Source organism: Pavona decussata, unplaced genomic scaffold (genome assembly GCF_977016875.1).
Source record: "Pavona decussata unplaced genomic scaffold, jaPavDecu1.1 SCAFFOLD_260, whole genome shotgun sequence".
Taxonomy (NCBI): Eukaryota; Metazoa; Cnidaria; class Anthozoa; order Scleractinia; family Agariciidae; genus Pavona; species Pavona decussata.
In genome coordinates, this window is record NW_028145663.1 from 997,347 (window position 1) to 1,021,125 (window position 23,779).

General features: G+C 41.8%; 1 pseudogene; it reads right to left on the reverse strand.

Moving 5' to 3' along the window:
• Nucleotides 1-1,846: 1,846 nt before the first annotated feature.
• Nucleotides 1,847-6,644, reverse strand: LOC146456168 (uncharacterized; annotated as a pseudogene).
• Between the last annotated feature and the right edge of the window lie 17,135 nt (nt 6,645-23,779).

A 23,779-nucleotide genomic window follows, 5' to 3' on the forward strand; every position in this document is an offset into this window, starting at 1 on the left:
CTGGAATTAAAGAAAATATATATTTCTACAGTTTCGATTGCGTCCCATTGGATAAAATGAAAGCCAACCTTTTGCAAAATTAATTACTTTCAAATCAAAGCAGGTCACGGATAACAGTTTAACAAAAGACTAGCAGCAAACAAAACAATTTATGGATAAGTGACTACGACAGGTAGATTCTAAGGTTTTCTGGTTTGAAAAAACGGAAACTTCGTCTCTATGCTGGCTTTTTCTATTTTAACAACGAAAAAGACTAAAGTAGGTAAAACAAAATAACCATAATTTTCTTCCTTCACACACTGAACTCTTCAAAGACGATCGACGCTATGGTTGGTTGTATATAGCTTGTATTTTAATTCATTCTTTTATTAAATGTATGTTTTTGATATTGTTATTTATATTATATTCCCTACCAACCTACCTACAATCTTGGACAGATTAAAATGAAAAACTAAACCCCCTCCCCCCAAAATCAGTGATGAATTCGCGCGCAAACTGAACCGAAACGCGCGATTTTTCATCATTGAAATGGGGTAGGGGGGAGGGGTGGTCTTAATTTTTCATTTGATCTGTTCAAGATTATAGCTACCTACCTGGGGGAGGGGGGTACACCCTGTTGTAGACTTTTCGAGGAGGCTTCGTCCGTAAAGGGTACTGATTTTTAAGCTAGACGTATATCAAAGGGTAGGTATTTCATGAGCTGAATTCAGTTATAGAAAGAGTAGGTAAAACTGCCATTTAGTTATTTTAAAAAAGGGCCTTCAAAATATCTCGAGCAGACCAACTGGAAAGAGATGCAGTCTTACTTTATTAAAGTCATTGCAACTAATACATAGAAAATTAAAATAATGAAATAAGAATATCCTAAGAGTCAGCAACTGGAACAGAAAACAGATCGATTTCCCAATTGATATTCAGCCCCCAACTAAAAGTATTTAAAATGATAACAAAATAGAAGTATTAACAGTAATGAATTATCATTGTATTTTTGTCTGAAAGGGGTACCGTTTTCCGTCGAAAAATGCTGAAAGGGGTACCGTTTTCCTTTTAATAAAAGGAACCCAAAGAGCCTAACCCGTATAAAACTTTCTTGAGTGCTTACCTGCCTACTTCTCATACTTCAAAAGCCGCTCAAAATCTTTCATTTTCGTCGACACCGTTCAAGCTATCGCAACCATTTTTCGGTTAGAGTAGAATTATAAGAATAGTGAATCATCATCATTCCATTTTCTTGATCTGAATTACCATTATATTTTTCCGGTCGTTACAATAACATTTCAACACCGCGGAAAGTTTTCAAATTCTTTTACTTTAGTTACCTCACTCTCCAACGGAAACACTGATATCCAATATGGGTCAATATGGCGGACCAACTTCAATCTTCCTCGTCCGTTTTCAAGATGTCATCCGTCCCCGAGATAAGAAGCTTTAGCAACGAGTTGTCGCGAATGCCTCCGCGTGGCCTCAGAAATCCACGACAATTCTCAGTATAGAGGACGTTTTATTTCAAGTCCCTGGTCCCTGGTCACAATGTTCAATGTTTTTTTTTTGATGCGTTCACTCTCTCGAGTCCATAGAGAAACCTAATCTTCACTTAACATATTTAATTATTTCATTCTTTGATCTTATCAAGTGATTTAGTTTGACAAGTAGGTAATTAAGTACGACCGATTCTGAAAGCCTTTTATTGTATGGAATCGATTTCCGACACTCTCCCCCCATATAGCTCCTGTTGAGGTATATGCTTCAGAGGAAATCACTGATTGTCCACTAAATAAAAAACTTTAACGAAATTCAACTGAATATATTATGGTCACGGAATGTCCTTGTCTCTTAAACGAAAGATCTAAGTGTTTAGTTCCTGTAGAGCAATAGCTCTAATGTTCTCTGCAGCAACGGCTGCCGCTTCACGGCGAGGGCGGAAAACGTTTGCTTCTGGGTTCAACACTGGAGGGCGGGGTCTGTCACAATTAAGCTCCATGGGATAGAGGTGTTGGACTGGCCTCTCCAGTTGTCCCTTCCCTGTGTCAACTTGTACCGCCCGTACTATCCCGTCACGACCAGGATAGAGTTGCCTTACAACAGCAATCGGCCACCTGTTCCGATTCTTCTCTTCTGATCTGATGATCACAACATCTCCCACCTTGACTTGGAAGTTCCTGCGCTTGTGGTTCAAGTTATGCCTCTCACGAAGTGTAGTCAGGTATTCCCTTGTCCAGCGGCGCCAGAGTTGTTCCTTGCACGATTTGAGATACTTTGCGCGTTTTCTTAAGTTTACGTCTTCCTCCCTCCAAGGCTCCTGTTCTGGCAACAGACTTGACCGCTGAAACAGGAACGTCGATGGGGTTAGGGTGGGCAACTGGACGTCATCTTCGACGTAGCTCAGCGGACGGCGGTTGATTTGTATTTCCACGTCGAGCATGATTTCACTAAGCTCATCCCAGGTCATGGTAGCCGCTCCAATAGTCTTGTAGAAGGCCCGTTTCACAACGCCGATAAGACGCTCAAATTGTCCTCCCCACCACGGTGCCCGGGACAGATTAAATTGCCATTGGATCTCTTGCTGCTCGAGATAGCCCTGTACTTTCTCGTCTCGTCGAACTGTCTTAAGCCACTTAGCAGCTTTCACAAACGTTCCCCCGTTGTCAGAGTACAGCGTCTTTGGTCGACCACGCCTTGCAATGAAACGCTTCAGGCACGGAAGGAACTTCTCTGTTTCTAGACTCGGTAACACCTCAAGATGTACTCCCCGCGTCAAGCTACAGGCAAACAGTGCGATGTAAGCCTTCCCTTCTCGGTTGCTTCCCTTTCGGTAGCGTATTGGGCCAGCAAAGTCCACGCCGACGACCTCGAATGCCGTAGTCCCTTCTGTTCTGTTGGTTGGCAGAAGACCTGGTGGGGGCGTCGCAACTGCTGTCGCCTGGAACCTCTTACACCCCCAGCATTCCTTCGTCACTTTCTTCACGAGTCTCCTCAGCCTCGGAACCCAGTAGTTTTCCCTGACTCCCGCCATTGTCAGCCCTACTCCCCCGTGCAGAGTCTCACAATGCACTCGTCTCACCAGCTTCTTTGTAAATATTGCGTCTTCTGGAAGATAGATCGGGTATTTTCCCTGGATACGTCCACGGCATTCCAGAAGTCCGTCCTTACTCAGCTGCAGATTTAAGCTGCTCTGGATCTGCGGATAATTTGGCATCGTCATATCTTGTTGTTGCGCTCGTCTGATCCAACCCCACTTTACACTATCTATTTCAGCAGTCGTTAATGGCCCTGTTAGTCTCTTGGGTGTCTTGCAGTTGGTTATGAATCTTGTGACCCATGCAACAACCCTCAAAGCGCGTCTGAGATCGTGCTTGTCTAGCAATTCGTCCAATCCATCACTGGCAGCCTTAGTCTGCGTCACTGTTAGCACTTCTCGGATAGTTTTAGCTTCAACCTCTGTCGCTGGCGAAGCTGAAGTCACAGGGTTAGGTGGCCAGTGCTCTCGATTAGCCAGCCACTTCGGTCCACTCCACCACAGTTCAGTCGTTTCCCCTCCTCTACTTGCCAGGTCAGCTGGATTTTCCCTCGTTGACACATGCCTCCACTGGATTTCGGGGTGCTGGTTAATTTTGTTCACGCGGTTGGCAACAAACTGCTTATATTCTCCCCCTCCTCGTATCCAGTGAAGGGTCACAGTACTGTCAAGCCAGCCATACACGTTCGAAATTGGTAGACCCTCCAAAGCATTCTTCACGTTTGTGACTAAGTTAGCCGCCATGTGGCCCCCAATCAGCTCAATACGGGGTATGGATAGTCCTTCTTTTGCTAGACGCGCTTTAGCGGCTAGCAGGCGTTGTGTTGTTCCCGACTGTTGTCGCACAACTGCGTACACTGCGGCTCCCACTCCTTGTTTGCTGCCGTCACCGAAGCTATGTAGTTCGACATCTTGCAAGGGTTCTTGGTAGCTGGTGATTGCCCTTGGCAACAACTGCTCTAGAGGCAGAGACTGCTCCCATTTCTTCCATCTCTGTAGTAGTGGTTCTTCGAGTTTCACGTCCCATGCTTTAGTTGCATCACACACATCTCTGAAGATCATTTTTCCTTCAAGGGTCACAGGTGAGACCAGTCCCAGGGGGTCATACACCTTGGCAAGCTTGCTTAGTATCCCTCTCTTGGTCGGTTGGACTTGTTCAGTGGGAAATTTGACGCTCAACTCATCCTTGTCTTTGTCCCATCCTAGTCCTAGTAGGCTGGCCCTAGCTTCTTCTGGGTGTTGAAGTTGATGTTTGGCGAAAGACAAATCACTATCTTTGCTTTCGTATTCTTCAGTTTTCCCGGTACGCTGCAACTTACGTGTTAAGTTGCGTAGCCGCTGCAGGCTCCCCCGTTCATTTGAAGGCAGAGGTGGGTGGTTCCCCTTCCAGGGCAGTCCGGTCTCGTACCAGCCCTCCTCGGTCCTGACTAATTGCTCCTTGAATTCACCGTACACAGCTTGCTGGTCATTGAGAAAGGTGTCAGCCAGCCCTAACACATCGAGTCTGCACAGTTCTTCATACTCCAGCTGGCTAGTTTGAGTTAGCATCATCGCATTTCGGTCGAACTCCTGTCCAGGAGACATAACAAACCAACCAAGTTTGGTAAGCTCAGCAATTGGTTCACCGTCTTTCCCGATGTGCGGTCGATTTTCTGTCTTGATTCTTGCGTATTCCCCGGCCCCAAGTACTATGTGCACTGGAAGTTATGGTTTGGTGTCACGGTCACGCATTCTCACTCCCTTTAAGTGTGGGTACTTAGCAATCACAGCGTCATAGTTAGGGTTGTCTAATGTCAACAGTTCTCCTTTGTTCACTTTAATTAACTTCACATCCATTTTGAAGTTTCCACAAACTGATTCAACACAGGATTGATAGGTTTCAAGGCGGGCTAATGATGTTCCCATTAGCATGTCTACTTGTTTAACTTTCACATCAACGGGGTTTATCTTGAGAAGTTCAATTAATTTCGCAGAAGCGTAAGAACTTCCCGCTCCGGTGTCAATCAACGCACGACACTCAATACCATTGACCTTCACATTCACAACAGGGAAAATGCCATCTCCTTTCTCTGAGGTAGTCAATACGACTTCTTGTCGTGGCCCCGATTCGTCACGTTCACGGTCACAAACAGAGGTGTGATGTCGACGACCACATCGCTGACATGAAGCTTTGCTTTCGCATCTGGAGGCTGGATGACCGCTGCGTGCACAATTAAAACAAAGGCGATGTTGAGCCAAAAATCGCTTCCTTTCATCGAACGTTGTTATCTTTGGGCACTCCCAGGAAAAATGCGATGTGTTATCACAATAAACACATGCACGTGGTTTCGGCTCTTGATGTCTGACGTTGAAGAGCTTGTCAGATCTCTCCCGTCGACGAGGGAACGGATCTGCTCTCTCGGCCGCGTTAGTAAACTCGATTGGGTTGCGTCTTGTCCACAGTTTCAAGGCTTCGCACAGCTTCACAAAATCCCAACTTTCCCAGGAGTCATCCGTGCGTACGATATCGCCTCTAATTCCCGGTAATTTATCCAGTGTCATCGATACATTTCCGTTGACCTTGTCTAGTTTGCCCATTGTTTCCAAAGATTGCACACAATATGTCAAGCGCTCGTAGAATTCGTGGATCTTTTTGACATTCACTCCAGAAATGACTGGCAGCTCTAAAATTTCCTTGTTGTATGCTTTCACGATTTCTGATTCCTTGCCATACTTATCCTTTAAGATGCTTAGGGCGCGAAGATATCCTTCAGGTGTAAATGGAAGGGCTTCAATGGACGCTCTAACTTTCGGAGCCAACAGCTCTCTCAAATACGAAAACTTGGTTACACCAGCGATACTCGATTTATCGATTGCCTCACAGAATTGTCCCCAGAATCGTGGCCAATCTTGGAAAGTGCCGTTGAATTTAGTGATAACTAATTTTGGTAACTTCGCTTGCAACCCAGCCACAACATCACCAGTACCACTCCCTGAACCACTCCCTTGCGCTTGTTGCAACTTGCCGGCCTCTTTTAACTCGCTTTGAAATTGTAGGCGTGTTTCGAAAAGCTTCTGTTCGTACTTTAGCTCTTCGTCTCGGAGCTTCTGACTCTCTTCTTTCTTCATTGTTTCAGCCCATTCTCGTTGGCGCGTAACATCTTCTTCTGCCTCATCGATCCTGGTTTCAATTTCGTCGCTCCATTTCTTTACATGGTCCACATTTTCTTTTGCAGCGATCTTCATCTCTTCTAGTTTTCTTTTCAACTGATCGGCTTCGCCTGCCAATTCCTTTAACGCATTTTGATGTCTCTCTACTCTGTCCCATTTCCCGCTTTGGATGATTTTCTCTGTTCGTTCCCTTGAAAACTTCAATTGTGTAAGCTTTGTCTCCAATGCTCCCTCGACCTCTTCCATGTTTGCCGTCACAGTTTCGAAATTACTGCAGTAGAATTACTTCTGTTCTCGTCCCAGTGTTGCGTGTGTCCCGTCGGAGGTGCCAATTTGTCGCGAATGCCTCCGCGTGGCCTCAGAAATCCACGACAATTCTCAGTATAGAAGACGTTTTATTTCAAGTCCCTGGTCCCTGGTCACAATGTTCAATGTTTTTTTTTGATGCGTTCACTCTCTCGAGTCCATAGAGAAACCTAATCTTCACTTAACATATTTAATTATTTCATTCTTTGATCTTATCAAGTGATTTAGTTTGACAAGTAGGTAATTAAGTACGACCGATTCTGAAAGCCTTTTATTGTATGGAATCGATTTCCGACAGAGTCGACGACAGCGACGGCAACGAGACCGTCAAAAAAGCAAAAGGCCTAATAACCAAATCAAAAACAACTCTGCACGTGCAGAGTGACACCATTTGTCATTTTCTTTCTTTCTTTCTTTCTTTCTTTCTTTCTTTCTTTCTTTCTTTCTTTCTTTCTTTCTTTCTTTCTTTCTTTCTTTCTTTCTTTCTTTCTTTCTTTCTTTCTTTCTTTCTTTCTTTCTTTCTTTCTTTCTTTCTTTCTTTCTTTCTTTCTTTCTTTCTTTCTTTCTTTCTTTCTTTCTTTCTTTCTTTCTTTCTTTCTTTCTTTCTTTCTTTCTTTCTTTCTTTCTTTCTTTCTTTCTTTCTTTCTTTCTTTCTTTCTTTCTTTCTTTCTTTCTTTCTTTCTTTCTTTTTTTCTTTCTTTTCTTTCTTGACAATTGTCTGTAATTAGTTACATGTTTTGTCTTAGGTTATACGGAGGGGTCTTATACCAAGCTCCTTTCACCTTTTATGGGGTACCGTAATTTTTTTTTCCTCGCTTCGTGTTCTTGCCGAATGAAACTTGATACATGTGAACGATTTTAGTTGCCCAGCGTGTGACCTAAATCTTGCCAGTGTTTTCAGCATGGCAATTCCTTTCCACGTTCAAACGACGGCTTCTGTCAGCGTTTTATAAGTTTTCAATCTTGCTAAAGTTGCTATTTTGGCTTTATCCAAGAAGACTCTCAAGCAAAAGTTGTTCAGGTGAATCGATCTTATCGCTCACACTGGACCTGAATGAAATTATTGCGAAGTTTTAGTTTTCTATGTTGACCTTAGCCTTTCACCCACGGAACTACCTTGGATCTTTAAAGTTAACTGAACGTTTCATTTTTCGGTCGGAGATAGAATCAAGAAATGCGTGAAGTGTTCCAGGGTGCATTCCGCGTCAACATCACGCCGAAGGTACGCCAAGGACGTCTTAATTCCACGCCAAGCCGCCAACTTGACATTTGACAAGCGAACAAGCGGTTACAAATTACTCTTGATTCCTGCGTAGGAGACTTGGAAAAACATATTGAGAGCCACCTACGCATTACATTTTGAACGATACGAAAGCTATTACCACCGATTCGTTAACAGAGTTGACATCTCGACGACGCCAAGAACTATGCTTGGTTGCTTTTAATTATTAGCACAAACCTTTTTAAAACGTATCTTGTGGACACGTTTTAACAAGACTCTCGTACTGAAACATGGAAAAAAATTACCGACTACCTTGGTATAATGGTCATGAGACTACATTTGCAGTGCTAGAGTCAACTACAGTTTATTGGATAACTATGACCTAATCTGGCGAAAATGATTTCTTCTTTAGAAGGCTGTACTGTTCGCCCGCGCAAAACAAGTGCCTGAGCCTTCCGTTTGAAATCACACTAAACGTGTCCAGCATTACTGCACCAAAAGACTCAAATGAGGTGACCAAAAGTGTCCTTTCCATTTATAGCTTTTATTTAGTTCGCCAAACACACAAGGACATCGAAAAAGTAACGTCCTCTTTTCCACTGATGAGCATGTGGTAATTCTAAACTAACTGGAGCGCTTGTTGGTACCTTCCACCTTTTCAAAGACAGTATGACTAAGAAACGTTTAAACTTCAACAAGACGTTAGTCTCGAGAACGCGTCTTGCTTACCATACGAGAGTACGAGACGTCACTCTACACTTCAGTTTGAGACACTTGTTTTAGGTCGTGGCGAATTCCTTTTAAAAAGACTTGCAAAAACAAAATGATCCACATCTCGTGTCCTCTTTGCAAAAAGCAGCAAACCGAGCTCCTCAAAAATCAATTCTGCTGGATCCGTGAAATTCGACCAAAATTAGCCGAGATCTCTGCTTGTTCAGTAAAAGAGCCGGCATTCGTCAACACTACTTAAGCGGTTGCTCTACTCTTCATAAGAGCAGCTGAAAAACAAAGTATGAATAACGTCAGACAAAGGGAAGGTTGCTAGGCAGCAACAGGCGTCAGACAGACTAACGTCAGACGTTGGAGCAAAATTTGCATACATCGTAAAAGTTTTTGCGTTCAGTGCTGGATCAAATTTCAACTGCAATGTTCATCAATATTCACTGGATGGAATATCTCTGCAGAATCTTTCCCCTTTCTTCCAGAAATCTTTTTTGTGAAAGATCGCATTGAAGAAATTACACGTCTTGTGGCCGCGGTAAAATAATTTTCATCGAACACGACAGCACCGCACGCCCGTTGTACATTTCGTCGTGTCAGAAATAAATTTCAACTGCAAACTCGCCAGTGGAACTACGAAAAGATGATGCTCATCAAAATAGTTGCTATGTTCAGAAACCTTTGCATCTCCTCATTTGATATTCAATACGAGTATTAAAAGAGGGCTTTCCACCCAGCCCTAGCTTCGCGAGGTTTTGCCAGTCACGTATGGGTAATCAGATATTTGCAAAGTTTTTAAAAAGTTTTACTAGTACTAATAAAAAAATTTCTTGCAAAAAACTTTAACAGTGATAATACTATTAACTTTTACAATCTTATCACATTATATACTAGTAAATGGCAAACTGGTGGAAAAGAAATGTGCTTTTTTGCCCGATTTGTTTACTAGTATCTTTTCACGATATAAACACTAGTAAATGGCAAACTGGTGGAAAGGAAATGCACTTTTTTGCCCGATTTGTTTACTAGTATGTTTTAACTATATAAACACTAGTAAATGGCAAACTGGTGGAAAGGAAATGTGCTTTTTTGCCCGATTTGTTTACTAGTATGTTTTATCTATATAAACACTAGTAAATGGCAAACTGGTGGAAAGGAAATGCGCTTTTTTGCCCGATTTGTTTACTAGTATGTTTTAACTATATAAACACTAGTAAATGGCAAACTGGTGGAAACGAAATGCTCTTTTTTGCCCGATTTGTTTACTAGTATGTTTTAACTATATAAAACATTAGTAAATGGCAATCTGGTGGAAAGGAAATGTACTTTTTTGCCCGATTTCAGTTTACTAGTATGTTTTAACTATATAAACACTAGTAAATGGCAAACTGGTGGAAAGGAAATGCGCTTTTTGGCCCGATTTCCCCAGCCTTTAAGAGTGGCCGTCTGTAATTTTCAACTAATGTGTTTTGGGTGAGAAAAAATAAAATTCCTCAAACTTTCTCAGAAGAAAGGACTAGATAAGTAATTCACATTCTTGTAACTTTCAGGTCAATCAAATAAATATTTTAGCTGTAGGACAAATAATTTGGTTTTTCAGCTCTCGAAAGGCACTCAGGGATCATTTTACTACACATCGGTAACACCTGGGTTTGGATATAAAACGTAACTAGAACTAGACGCCAAGTTGGAACTTGAAATCAGAAGACATTTATGATTAATTCAGGATGGTTATTTCCAATTTTAATAAAAAGCTGAATATTTTATCGATTTTTTTACTTGTCTCTTTTTGGAGCTATTTCGGCAGGGACAAAAATCGGCTAAATTCAAATGAAAATATCACCAATGGTACATTACTAGACTTCATAAAAGTACACCCCAGTTAAAGAGCAACGTCTTCCCTTCAAATATATGCAATAAAATTTTGGGGCCAACGTACCTACGAAATTTGACAGTTGAAATTACCAAGTGCACTTTTGTAAACAAACGCAATCTTTAATTAGCTCAACAACGACGAGTCAATGACATACGGAAGGAAAAACATTACAAAATCCACTTACGTGCTGAAGATACTGTGACCTGGAGAAAAAGGAATGCTTTCAGTTACCTTCTCAGTGGGATGGCGGAATGGAAACATGTTTCTGCGTAATTTGTGGTGAAGTTTATACAGTCTTCGACAAAGAAGGCAAACTTTGACCATTCTTTGACTGTAACTCCCGCTGTTCGTCACGGAAAAACTGAATGTTTTGCGGTATTCGAAAGATCCAACGACTCTCGAGATCCTTACAATAACTGAGGTCGTCAAGCTAATGTTTCCTTTCCCACAATAGAAGTATCTTTTCTGTGAGGCATGAAGTAGCGAGAGATCTCCTGATCCAGCAGTTGTCAAGGCAAAAAAGATTGCGTTACATACACATTGTCGTCCCCAGATCACTCGGGTCGGGAATACGTAAGTGCCGAGCCGCGCAAATGATTATCTGATATCAGTTTTAGAGAAAACGTTTTTTCATGTGAAGCGATATCAAATAAGAGGATATCAGATACAGACTACTTAGCTAAACAAGAAAGCAATCAAGCGCCTACTGCTGAAACTGAACATTCTATGTTTCCCCAAACCTGCGTTAATATATCGCCGATTTTCAGTCTGGATGTAGTCCGGCTTCAGCTGGATTTTACTAACTTAATTGGTAGCACCGCCTCGTTTTTTTTCTTTACAGGAGACTGGCAGCACATGTAGCAAGTTTCTTGGAAGGGGGTCTGAGTCATGACAAAAAATTCTGAAACGCCTTTGTTGTCTAATGACAGCCTAGTAGCGATATTCTAGTTCCGGTTCCTACATTCCGCCAACAAGTTGTCTACATCTCTCTACGTAATAACCACGAAAGGAAGTAAAGTACAACTCGAAGGCGTGGAAGACGTGAAAATACATCAAATGCTAACTGTTATATACTGTATTGTTACAAGACTTATGCAGAGATTTTGCAATCATTTTTGGTGAAGCGCACAGCTGCACTCATGCACGAGACACCTTTGTAATTCGATGTACGGTGCCTTACATGCCGTTGAGAAATGGGTGACATCTATTAAATCAAAGTCAAGATTCACACATTTTGCGGAGCATGATGATGCTAAGCTTTTTGAATCCATTCGACGTGTTTAAGTTAGAGAGCTTAAATGATTCGAAAGTGACTGGATGGGATAACAAACACTGGTCAAGAATAGTTTGGCGAGTTAGTGAATAAGCAGCTTCGCCCGCCCTCAGCGGCAATTATGTCTTCTTCAGGGGTGTCTTCTTGGCTGTTCTTTAGCTTGTTGAGGAGTGAGGAAATCATCTACTGTAAACCTTCTATTTCCGCCTTTGTCCTTAGCAAACCTTATGTCACATGCTACGGCTGCTGCATGAAGCTTATGGCCGGTTTCCTGTCCAATGGGAAACGTTTCATCAAGGTAGCATTCTTACTTTTCAGTGAAACGTTTAGCCTGCTTTATCGTGGCCAGCCCGGCTCGTGTTTGAATCTCTTCAGCAGGGCCTCGAAGCGTGGATCTTGCCACTAGCTGGTTGAATATCAGAACCACGAAGAAGTTTGTCTCTGTAGGCGATTCTGGCCTTGTCGAATAAGTTCTCCCTTTCGAGGACAATTTCACATTTACCGTCCTGAAAATGGTTCTCTTAAGAGCTGTAACGCTGGAAAAGTTTTACATATCCGTCAACCGGGCAAGTGAAGAGCTTTGTTGGTTGATCATCTTCATCGTGGGAATCGTTTTTCTTCTCTAATTCTACTGAGTGGAGCTTTCCTTAACCTCGGGTATTGCACAGCTTCTAGCAAAGATATCAACGAAGTTGATAAACGAGCGGGGAAGGCTCGCGGGGGAGGGTAGCGAGTTAACGCATGGAGTGCTTAGGGGACCAAAAAGTGCCTACTTTGGTTGTTTTTCTCCTTCCTCTCCAGACATTTTTCGTTCATTTGGAAGGGAAACGACTTTTGCTTTTAAACTTTCCGCGCGCCCCATCATTTTGGAATTTATTGACGTCATAGTAGTTTAAAATTCAGAAAAATAAATCTTTAGGGCATTACCCTTACAATATTAAAGTAACCATTAGACATAAACCATTTTACTCTGAAATTCGTAGCCTACGTAGTAGTCGGGGAAGGCTCGCGAGGGAATGCACGGAGAGCGCATGGGACCAAAAATGTCCTACTTTAGTTGTTTTTTCGATTCCTCTCCAGGAGTTTGTGTTCACTTCTCCTGCTCGCCTGGTTAAAATCTTCCACACCTACCCGGGACACCTAAGACGATGAAACCACAGACCCTCCTCATCTCCCACCTTACCCTTTACCCCTCCCCCGGCGGGAATGGGAGTGCTACGTGAGAAGAAACATAACGCAACTCAAATAGCTGGCTAGTTTAATCTTAATTTCTTGACCAGGTATTATGTTGGAATTGTCCTTTTTATCAAGCAGACTTGTAAATGTTTTGTTAATTAGGGATAGGAATAGTGTAACTTCAAACTATAAATTTTTTATTACCGCATTACTACTCTGGTTCAGTTGATTACCTGCTCTAGCTAGGAGTAACACTAACTGCGCCTCATTTTGCAAGGAAGCATCACGGACGTCGCATGATTTTAGACGTGCTTTTCTGTCTTTGACACAACTCTCTAGCGCTATACTCCTCACCACTGCGGGATTCGCTATTTTGCTGCACTAAAACTACATGTTCCACCGACGAAGGTTGAGTAACCGCATGTCGCCATGACCTGTATTAAGTAGTAATTGCTTTATGAAGGGGTCAATGATTGTCACGAGAAATGAACGCGAAATTACTTGATCATCGATGGACAGACAGGTGGGCGGACAACTTTCTGTGCTTATGTCACGCAATCCAACTTGTTGACAGTTCGTAAATTTTTGCGAGACTCAGTTACGTGCGTTTCACAGATCCTCACCATCTGGCCTCAAAAGTACCATCCACTGCAAAGGTACGTTTCTCGTAGATAGCCTATGGCTGACGTATGGAATAGAAGTCAAATAATTTATCAATTTAGATTGTTTTTGAAGCGCGGAATTTGCTTATCTTTTGAACAGGTGGTGTGACAATTAAACAATACTTTTTCAAAACTTGTCTTGTTTCTTTCAAAATTCGCGGATGATTCATCGAAAAAATGTTTTTAATCCACAAAAAATATAACAGGAAGCAAAATATTTTGTTCACTTCGGGTATTTCATGACACGAGGGGATTTTAGATTGTTTTCCTCCGTATGTCACTGACTCGTCGTCGTTGAGCTATTTGAAAATTTAGTGTTTGTTTACAAAAAAGCACTTTGTAATTTCAACTGTCAAATTTCGTAGGTACGTTGGCCCCAAAATTTTATTGCATATATTTGAAGGGAAGACGTTGCTCTTTAACTGGGGGGTACTTTTATGAAGTCTAGTAATGTACCATTGGCGATATTTTCATTTGAATTTAGCCGATTTTTGTACCTGCCGCAATGGTTCACAAAAGAGACAAGTTAAAAAATCGATAAAATATTCAGCTTATTATTAAAATTGGAAATAACCATCCTGAATTAATCATAAATGTCTTTTGATTTCGAGTTCCAACTTGGCGTTTAGTTTTAGTTACGTTTTATATCTAAACCCAGATGTTTACGATCTGTAGTAAAATGATCCCTGCGTGCCTTCCGAGAGCTGAAAAACCAAATTATTTGTCCTACAGCTAAAATATTTATTTGATTGACCCAAAAGTTATATAAATGTAAATCACTTACCTAGTCCTTTGTTTTGAGAAAGTTTGAGGAATTTTATTTTTTCTCACCCAAAACACATTAGTTGAAAATTACAGACGGCCACTCTTAAGAGCGGCTGCCTGTAAGAATCGAGAACTGCATTTCAGCGACCATTCGGTCGAATTTCTAATATTTCGTCTGCAGATACCCTTGGATTAACTATTTTCGAAAATCATAGTTTAAACTTCCAAGATATTTTATTTTTAGAGAAAATTGCAGGAGTTTGAAATGCGGCCTAGGTGCGGTCACGGGCCGATAAAAACCGCGAAAATTTAGGTCAAAGGACGAAGCCCCTTTTACGGTGTAAAACAACCCAATGAACTTGAAACTTTACACAAACCTAAACCAACCATCCCACAAGAAAATTAACACAATAAATATTCCAAACTCGCTGGCTGCTTTCTAAAGCATGCAGGTTTGTGTACGTTACTCAAAATGGCCTTGAAACTAATGCTTATTTTCATTAAAATAAAAGTGTTTCTGGTATGTAATTTTCTCTAAATTAAATCTCATATCTCAAAAGACAAAGAAAAGAACTTTATTTGTTCCAAGTTTCAAGCTCTGATTCAAACTCTTTCCCATCAGAAAAGATCGAAAATGCGTGCGATACTTGCGGCTCACAATTCACTTCACGAATTATGAGATCTAAACCGATTCAAAAACACTTGACATCTGGAGCCCGTGAATGTTTCCAAACATCACATATTGGTCCCTAAAACTAATCAGACTGACTAAAGACAGCCATTGAATGTTTATCGATCCCAGATTTCTTTCCTATTCTGCTCTAAAAAATACACAGCTATTTCAATTAACGTTGTCGGATGAAAGCATGAAGCTAAAAGACAAGACCGAAAGTTTACGTGGGATTCTTATGAATAAATTCATCAAAATCAGTCATGCCTGGAGAAAACAACAGGTTGTAATTAGCAGTCCAATGACCTGCACGTTCAGGGATGATTTTGATGAAATTATTCATTAAAATAATCCCACGAAACATTGCGGTCTTGTCTTTTAGCTTTATTTTGATCTGACAACGTTAACTGAAATAGCTGTATATTAATTCCGGTCAATTAGCCTACGAAACATGTGCAACAAATTTGCATACCATTTCGATGTCGCAGGCAAAAGTACGGCAAATAAAACTTTACAGCCCCTTTACCTTCTTTAAATGAAGCAGTCGATCAGTAAAATGGAGAAAGACGTGTGACTTTGTTCCTGCTGTGTTGTTTTGAGTTGTCGTTTTAGCAGCGATAGCCTCCCTTAGGGGTTCGTCACGCGTTCCTGCCCCATGACGTGAATTGTGAGCCGCAAGTATCGCACGCATTTTCGATCTTTTCTGATGGGAAAGAGTTTGAATCAGAGCTTGAAACTTGGTGTAACGACAGGCGGAAAGACACAGAGTCCGCAAAACACAACTTATTTATTCCGGTTGAACAGCGACAACAAAACTTCAAGATGGCTTCCTACAAGCTCGGTCACGTGACACGCAAGGCGGGAACTAGACTTGTACTTCATGTAACCATACTCGTTACATCTCCCTTCCTAAGTCTAATAGTTTAGTTTATGCATACAGAACGTTAATGGTAATAAAAAGCAATAACATAATGTTCAAATCTGCCTTAGAAAGTCTCCTATATTAAAACGCCCCTGCAAAAGTACATAATAAAGCCAAATTGAAAAAAGGGGCAACAAGGCAGAGTCAGTGTCTTATTTCAGCACTCATAATCTTTTAACCACACTGGGGGGCGGCGGTCCCGCACTGGACGACCTTCAGTATGAGGCCCAGAAACCACTGGTGATGATGGTATTATTGCCTGTGGCGGCTCAGCAGGACTTGACTCTACCAGTTCCATTGGATCGGTCATGTCGAGGTTTGTCTCCACTGACTCCGGTAACTCCTCGGGTGTTGCTCTGAGCCATTTGCGGTTCCGACGATAATGCTTTCCGTTCACTTCAACCAAGTAGGAACGGGTCCCCTCCTCTCCAATGACGCGCCCCAGTGACCATTCCTTCTCGCGTGGCAATCGCATTCTAATGGCATCACCGTCAAGCAATTTTGGCAGTTCATGTGAGTGACGATCATAGTAGTATTTCTGCTTCTGCTTTCTAATCTTGATCTTTTCGGGGACATCAGTTATCACCTGTGGAGTTAACAATTGCTTGGCTACTGGGAGACGGGTGCGTGTTCGCCTGCCATATAGTAGCTGAACAGGAGAAGCATTCATACCCTCAGTTGGTGTGTTGCGCCACTCAAGTAACGCCAGCAGAGGATCACGCTTATCAGCTCGGGCTTTGGTCAGCAATGACTTGCAAGTCTTAACTGCATTTTCCACACGACCATTACTTTGTGCGTGATAAGGGCTTGATGTGACGTGGTGAAAATCCCATTCCTTACTGAAGGTCTGGAAATCTTCACTGTTGAAGGGGGGCCCATTGTCACTGATGAGAGTCACAGGAATACCATGCCTGGAAAACCACGCCTTTAGAATGGTGATAACACGGTTGCTGGTGGTGCTACTCATATCTTGCACTTCAAAATAGCCAGAGTAGTAATCAACGGCTATCAAAAATGATTGCCCGTCCAGCACGAAAAGATCAACACCAACTTTCTGCCATGGCAAATTAGGCACATCATGAGGCTTTAAAGGCTCTTTACATTGTTCGGGCTGATAACGGTTACAGATTCCACACCTTGACAAGTGATCTTTGAGCTGGGCTGTGATTCCAGGCCAGTAAACAATGTCGCGGGCACGACGCAATGTTCCTTCTATTCCAATATGTGATTCATGCAGGCTCTTTACAACACCAGAACGCTCTTTAAATGGTATCACAAGGCGATGACCCTTGTATACCAATCCATCTTCTATGGTCAGCTCATCACGGCTGTTCCAATACAGCTCAATTACTTGCCTCCGACGCCGGTCATATTTGTGAGCTTCTGACAGGGTCTCTGGCCAACCCTCATGAATAACATCAGACAGGGTCTGTAATTCTTCATCCTGAGCAGTCTCCTTGCGCAGCTCTTCCAGGCGAGTGGGGGAGACACTTAGATCTTCACCATTTTTAATCTGCTCTAACTCAAAAGCGAACAGTCGTTCTCTGACAGAACGGACGTCACTGTCCTGGGTCTGACTCACTGGTTCCTTTTCCAAGTAAGCGCGACTTAATGTGTCAGCCAAGAACATGGTCTCTCCTTTCTTGTATACCACTTGGATGTCATAGTTCTGTAAGCGGAGACGCATGCGTTGGAGGCGTTTTGGCGAACTGTGGATTGGCTTCTTGAATATGGTTTCCAACGGCTTGTGGTCTGACTGCACAATTACATTGCTCCTTCCAAAAATGTACTGATCAAATTTCTCACAAGCATAAACTATGGCGAGTAGCTCTTTTTCAATCTGCGCATAGTTTTGTTCCGTTTGAGTCATCACACGAGAGCTGTAAGCCACTGGGCGCTCCTCCTGTAGCAGAGCTGCACCAAGTCCACTTTGGGAAGCATCGCATTGAATGACCACTGGCTTATTCACGTCATAGTAGGCAAGTACAGGTGCAGATACAATCATTTCCTTGACATGGGCCACAGCATCAGTATGACTTTGCAGCCAACACCACTCAGCATCCTTTTCAGTGAGTTTTCTCAAAACTTCTGTTTCTTCGGATAGACGTGGGAGGAACTTTGCCAAGTAGTTCACCATGCCCAGGAACCTACGTAAGGACTGGACATCAGTCGGGTCTGGCATCCCCACGATTGCCTCAACCTTGTGTGGATCTGGTTTCAGTCCCTCACGGGTTAGAATGTGTCCGATGAAGGGAACTTCTTGCTGTCTCAGTCGGGCTTTCTTCTTGTTCAACTTCAGGTTTCTCTCACGGCAACGGTCTAGGAAGGCACGCACATTCCGGTCATGGTCTGTCTGCCACTCAGCAGGTGTGTTGCCAAATCCAACGATCACAAAATCATCTGCAATTACTTCTACTCCTTTAAGCCCCTCAATGTGCTCTCGCATTTTGCGCTGCCAAACTTCCGGTGCACTATTGATGCCGAATGGCATTCGCTTCCAACGGTAGCGCCCGAACGGGGTGTTAAACGTTGTTAAACTACTAGACTCATCGTCAAGTTCCACTTGCCAGAAACCATTACTGGCATCAAAAACACTGAACAATTTTGCCCCATTCAGCCTAGTTGCAATCTCTTCAATTGTCGGCATCGGGAAGTGTTCACGCTTTATGGCAAGATTCAGATCCCTGGGATCCAAACAGATGCGTAACTTGGTTTCCCCCTCAGCTTCGGTGGATGGCTTGGTCACCACTAGCATACTGGATACCCAGTCAGTAGGATGGTCGACTTGTTCGATTATGTTAGCAGCTACCATTTCTTCGAGTTTCTGCTGAACTCGCTCAGTCATCGCAACAGGTAAACGCCGCGGAGGATGCACTACAGGTCTGATGGACTCGTCTGTTACAATGTGGTACTGTCCGTCCAACTCTCCAAGGCCTTCAAATACATCGTCATACTCTTCCAGCAATGGCTCTGTGTCGGACTTCAGTACATTGACGCGTGGATCTCGGTCACTGTCTAGAATCTTTATCAAGTTCATTTCCAGCATTGTCTGCTTAGACAGTATGGGCTCATACCCATGGCCCCTGACTACATTGACTTCAATTTTGTGTGCGTTTCCTTTGCGGGAGACATACACTGTGGCTTTGCCCTCGATGGGTTGCTCATCTCCATTAGCTAAAACCAGGATTGACTTGCCGCGTGCATTGAGGAAATTCAAGTGCAGATCGCCAGTCACCTTCTTGTACACATCCAAGGGCAAAAGATTGCATTCAGCCCCCGTGTCCATCAAGAAGCTTACATCGTGACCTGAAAGGGGGTTAGACTCTTTTGATACAGTGAGGGTAACCATCTCACGACCTCCGTTTCCGACACCTGCGGCACTTAAATAAAATCGCTCTTGGACAGAAGACACCTTGCTTTTTGCTGGGCACTTGACAACAAAATGATTCCTTTTTTTACAATATGCACAAATCTGGCCAAAGGCAGGGCAGCTACGTCTTTCGTGGTTCCTACCACAGAATCTGCAGTCCTTGATCCAGCCACTGCTGACAGATGGGACATTTTCTGACTGCTCTTTCTCTTTCTCTTTCACAGCACTCAATCCAGACTCAGCAGACATAACTTTCATTTGAACAGCCGTACTCTCGGCGGCACGAGCGATATCTATAGCTTTCTCAAGAGTCAATTTCTTCTCTTTGAGCAAATTTTCACGTACCTTGGCAGTTTTGGTACCTGTCACCAGTCGATCCCGGAGAAGCTGATCGGGTGTGATTGACTCGAAATCACAATTTGCTGCAATTTGGCGAAGCTCCGTCAAATATTGATCAACAGTTTCAGATTCCCGCTGATCCCGCGTAAAGAAAAGAAAACGTTCGTAAATAGTGTTTTCCCTGGGAATGCAATACTCTTCGAACTTGCTTACAACCGCAGCGATTTTCTTCGCGTCGTCTGGCGAGGCCCACGTGAAAGTACGAAACACCTTGTTCGCTTCTTTTCCAATTACGGCCAAAAGTGTTGCTACTTGGCGTGCTTCTTCCTCTTTATCTAGCTTCGTAGCCAGCCTGTAATTATTCCAAGCAGAAACCCAAGTTCGCCAATTGGACGCTGTCGAACCATCGTTTAGCTCGAGTATGTCAGGAGGAGGTATTTGGAAATTCGCCATGGTTATCAAACTTGAAGCCGGACTTTCGCTATTTTAAACACTGGTTTCAGGCATAAATTCGGTAGCTTCTGCCACAAATCATTCCTTTTCGTGACGTGTGGATCCGGGAAACTTCTGACACCATGTAACGACAGGCGGAAAGACACAGAGTCCGCAAAACACAACTTATTTATTCCGGTTGAACAGCGACAACAAAACTTCAAGATGGCTTCCTACAAGCTCGGTCACGTGACACGCAAGGCGGGAACTAGACTTGTACTTCATGTAACCATACTCGTTACACTTGGAACAAATAAAGTTCTTTTCTTCGTCTTTTGAGAAATAAAATTTAATTTAGAGAAAATTACATACCAGAGACACTTTTATTTTAATGAAAATAAGCATTAGTTTCAAGGCCATTTTGAGTAACGTAAACAAACCTGCATGCTTTAGAAAGCAGCCAGCGAGTTTGGAATATTCATTGTATTAATTTTCTTGTGGGATGGTTGTTCTAGGTTTGTGTAAATTTTCAAGTTCATTGAGTTATGTTACACCGTGAACGGGGCTTCGTCCTTTGACCTAAATTTTCGCGGTTTTTATCGGCCCGTGACCGCACCTTGGCCGCATTTCAAACTCCTGCAATTTTCTCTAAAAATAAAATACCTTGGAACTTTAAAATATGATTTTTGAAAATAGTTAATCCAAAAGTATAATCAGACGAAATATCAGAAATTCGACCAAGTGGTCGCTGAAATGCAGTTCTCGATTCTTACAGGCAGCCGCTCTTAAGCTCCTAGTAATATCATATACTAGTAAATTTATCTGGCAAAAAAGTCGATTTCTTTTTTGCCCGATTTCCCCAGCCTTTATACTTGTAATAATATCATATACTAGTAAATTTATCTGGCAAAAAAGTCGATTTCTTTTTCGCAAAAAATCCTATTTAATAGTATACTTATTATTAAAGATATACTAATAAATTCATAGGGCAAAAAACTAAATTTCCTTTTTTGCAAGATTTTCCATTTATCAGTATATAGCTATATAATTTAATTTTTGGAAAATAAATATTTATATATAAACTAGTAAAGTTTTTTGCTCAAAAACAATTTATTAGTACTAATAAAGTTTTTTAAAAAGTTTGTAAAACTATGAATTCCCGTCACGTATTTCTAGTTACTAAAAAGGATAAAGGCCCGTTTAAACGGTTTCAACATTTGAACAACACAGTGACAACGTTCCTTCAGCAATAGTTGAACGGATGTTGGTAAAATAATAGAGGCAAAAACTGAACGGAGTGTTCAAACGGCTTCAACGCCATTTAACATTTTCGAGAACAAAGCAAATGTTGAATCAACGTTGAGTTAAAGCTTCGACCAATTTTAAAGTTGCTTCAACACGCCTTCAACAAGCCTTCAACATCTTTTACACCTCAAACTGAGAAAACCCTCAGCACTCACCTTCGTCAACACAGCCAACTCTTAAGCACCATCCGATCCGTACGCTAGTCCGCCCGAAGTGACTACACTGTTGGTGATCAATACATGGAATAATTTAACGTGCGCAGAAGACAAAGTTATCAATCACTCAAGTTATGCTTATTACGTATCATCCGTTCCGTGTAGTTACCACTAACAATAGCCCCTTCTCGAACAATCAAAACCGGTCAGTGTAAAATGCAGACTGCAGACTGCAGACTGCAGACTGGGGGTAAAATGCAGACTAGGGGTAAAATGCAGACTAAATTATAAAGACTATCTTTTTAAAGTTACAGTCAATCCAGGTCACGCGTAAACAGTAATTCCAAGAATGAAATGAACATTCGAATTTCTCTTTGTAATGTCCGACGTGTGAATGAAATGTTGGACATCTCTCTGGAAATCGTTCCGAAAAAGACGCATTAACTGAAAAAAAGATTCAAAATACTTGGGAAACAATTGTTATTCTTGAAATATTCAATTTTGCAATGTAAAGAAAAATTCATAGCTTTATACTGTCAATATTAGCTAGGGAAATTTATACGGGAACTCTGAAATCTCGTTGGCGATTTTGGTCTGTATAGAAAGCTAACAAGTAAGTGTAAAATTCCAAAAGATACATGTAGCGTTGTTAGCGAAAATTAGGAATTTGAGGCTTGCGAAAAAAACTTAGGATTTCATTGCGTGACTTTTGGGGACGGCGCCCTACTTCTTCCAATACTTTCAAAAATTATTTCTCCATGAATTCGCTTCGAAATAAAAAGAAAAACCGCTCAACAAGATATTTAAATGTTTTAGTTTTGAAAAAAAAATGCATTTGACGATGTGCTTTCGAAATATATCGCTGAATTTTAAAGTGCGCGGATGGATGCATTTTACCACCGTCCGTTGTGAATTAATTACGTTGTAAACAAACCGAGTATAGAAAACTCAAAAATTCGTTTCTCGGTAAATATATGTCCAATCGACCTCATTTTTGTCTCTATAGAAAGCTGAGTAAATGTAAAATTCAAAGATGAAAAGATTTCTGTTGCACAAATAACGTGAAAGGAATTTAGCGCTTGCGAAAAAATCGTAGAAAATGAAAACAGTTCTCACGGTTTAAAATAAATGAATACTTTCCGGGATACAACCTGCCCAACCGAACAAAATTTAATTTAATTTAGTCTGCATTTTACCCCTGGTCTGCAGTGTTCAGTCTGCATTTTACCCCGAGCCTGCATTTTACCCCCAGTCTGCAGTCTGCATTTTACACTGACCGAAAGAGAAAAAGCTCTTTTGTCTGGGGCTCCCTAAGACCTAAAAATATATGCACAGTAAGTGGATTCTGATTGGTCAGTCTATTCTGAAGACAGTGAGAACGATAGGGGACAAAAAATTCCCTTCTAGGGGAGGTAGGCTCCAATCGTGTAGTGCGCGCGGATGAGCCAGAAATCACGGCCGGTTTTGGCCGGCACGGTGCGTAATGGTTAAAAAGTCCAATAAAAACAAATATTTGAATATCTTGGCAAAGGAGGAAATTAATTTTTTTCACTACACTCGTTGTATGCCCACCATACAGACCTTCTACAATTTAGTATTTTCATTTGTTATTTATTAATGCTCTCTGTTTGTTTGTCTGTTTGCTTTTGTCCTCACTGTGTATTAACCGACACTATGATTTGGACGATAATCAATGGGCGAGACCTATACCAATGGAATCTTTTCCTTTTATTGAACTTTGCACCAATATACATGCATAAGCCAGCTCGTGCCTTGAAGTTGCTTTCTGTCACTCAACGCTTGTCATATTATATAGATTATATACTGAACAGTGGAACAGATATGAAGAAATGAGTTGTTTTAATTTGGCGAGGACGAGAGAAAAAAGAAAGTTTATGACGCTATTAAATTCTGTTTTGTTCTGAGGGTTTGTAAAACAGTAACAATGGACAGTGAGTTCGCACAGAACCTAAGAAAAGGACTGGAAAAAAGTAAAGTAAAGTGAAGTAATAACACGGGGAATGCTTGCCCAGTCTGTCGAGCAAGACAAGTGTTTGACAAAAACCTGATAAATTAGCATGCTTTGTGAATCGTGAGCTTGTGCGATTCGACAAATCTGTTGATAAAACGAATTGTTGGATGCGGTCAAGTCAGTTTTTGCTTAAAATAACAACTTACAGGATGAAAGAAAAAAATTAAACTATAGTTCAAGGCTTTCGTGACTACAAGATTCTCAAGTTGCTTCCGCGGTAAAACAACCCGGTTTGTTTACACTTGTTATTTTTGGCAATGACATAGGAAGCGCTGATGAAAGAAAAATCAGTTGCGGGGTAGACGATGTTTAGGTGCAATTTAACTAGCTATTTTTCAGTTCGGTGAGGTTTGAACGGAAGACAAAAGAATGCAGCCAAATACAGAGC